Here is a 2,151-nt window from a genome sequence, read left to right as displayed (position 1 = left end):
GGAAACATCCACCAGACAAGCCGAGGACGGTTTTGAGTTGGCAGAGGAACCACACGCGCCACACCGGGCGGACGAGCGAGCCTAGAGGCCAGGTCAGACGGGGGTTGACCCGCGGAGACCACGTCTTTTACCCAGGGCCCTACGGGTAATATAAACCTTGGCTGTGCCTTGTTTAACAACTGCTCAGATGCTGTAATGTATCAAGTCTCACTTACACTAAATAAAATATAATTACTGTCACCAATATGGGTCAAGTCGAATCTTTCGGAACTTGGGAGTGAAAGAGTTAATTGGCACAGACCCAGAAACTCGACAAAGGGTTATTTAAGGAGACAGGACGGTAACCAGTGAAAGTCATCCATGTAGGGGCAAACAACATAGGTAGAAGTAATATAATAGTCTTAAAAGCCACAGACATGAGGATCACTTTAAAGCTCATTGATAGCAAAAGCAACACAATGTTCTCTGGTAGGCTTTTGGCGTTTGACAAACCAGTTGAGCTCACCAACAAAAATGAGGATGTAAGTAAGCGACTGGCAATTTGGTGCTTAAACCTAATGGTACCTTCATAACTAAATCAGCACGTTTCTAGAATTGTTTGTAAGTGTCTTCCGCGAAAGCTCACGAATGGATGGTCCTACTTGGCCTGCACCTGAGAACCCCACTATCATAGATACCAGTGTTCACCTAAATCAACTTACTCGATGTGAGATTAAGAAGTGGCTAACTGCACTAGACACAGCGAAGACTATAGGCCCTGATAACTTCACAGTTGTAATGCTAAAGACCTATGTACCAGAACTAGCGGCTAATCTAGGCAAGCTCCTCCAGTATGAATAATAATATTTTCAAAGATGGTCGAGGTATGCTGTAGTCGGGAAAAAACAGAATAAATCTAACACAGCCTATTTACTGCCCTATCAACTGCCTCCCAATCATCAGTAATGTGTTGGAATGAGCAATGAATACTTCCATTAAGCAACAGCTATTCAACAATATCTGGTTCACCATGCTCAGTTTAGGTTCTACCAGAATCACTCAGTTCCAGACTCCATCACAGCCTTGTTGTAGAAACAGCTGAATAGAAAAGGAGATGTAAAAAAAAGCTGCCCTTGACATCAAGGCATTATTCCACCAAGTATAACAGCAAAAAGTCCTAGCAAAATCAAGGGCTTCAAAGGGGAAAACATCTTGTACCCGGAGTCATACCTTATGCAAAGGAAGGTGCTTGTAGTTGTTAGAGACCAGTCATCACAGCCCCAGAACATCACTGCAGGACCTCCTCAAGGAAGCATCTTCAACCCAGCTATTTTCAGTTACTTCGTCAATGGCCTTCCCACCTTCATAATTCAGGATTGTGGCTGTTCACTGATGATTCCACAGTGTTCAGCTCCATCAGAATTCCAATAACGAAAGAGTCCACACTAGCCTGCATCAGGACCTGGATAATGTTCAGACTTGGGCTGACGTGGAAATTAACATTTACACCATATAATGCCAGGTAATGACCATTTCGAACAAGAGAAAGCCCAGCCATGTTCCCTTGACTTTCAAGGGCATCCTCATCGCCGAGTCCCCCACCATCAACGTCTTGGGGTTACTTAAGGCATTTGGCAAGGTTCCACACAATTTACAACAACCAGAATTTCACTGTGGCCACAATGAAGATCGGGTTTCACAATTTAATAGGTTAGTTAACCGCCATAGTTCCAATTTAATTCAGACCAATATTTTATTAACTAAAAACACCATAGAAAAAACTGTTTAAAACAGATTTTTCCTTCAGTCCATCCTGAAGTGCAGAGACAGAACTTACCTCCCAGATACAATGTCCAACTCCATTACAGGCCTCATTAATAGATTATAAAGATATTATACAGATTATACTCGTGGCATCATTATTTAGGAAAACTTGTTCCTTTACTTATAATTTTTCAGTAACTGTATCATTTTAATTTAGTGTAAGCGGGTTCTTGCATTCTGTAACAATCAACACAAACAGGCTATAATCAGAACAATACTCAAAAAAGCTTAAACAAACATAAAAGCATATGACAATAGACGGACCCTGGTGGTTTCTCGTGCATTTTAAATGACTTCCCACCGTTCGTTTATGCCCAATTCCTGTGTATATGTCCCCTTAATCTCCAG

The sequence above is a fragment of the Somniosus microcephalus genome, chromosome 19, assembly GCF_052327205.1.
Source record: "Somniosus microcephalus isolate GS21.2 chromosome 19, FLI_Smic_1.0, whole genome shotgun sequence".
In the NCBI taxonomy this organism is placed as follows: Eukaryota; Metazoa; Chordata; class Chondrichthyes; order Squaliformes; family Somniosidae; genus Somniosus; species Somniosus microcephalus.
The sequence above is the reverse complement of the archived record's forward strand: the minus strand, read 5'-3'. Positions refer to the sequence as shown.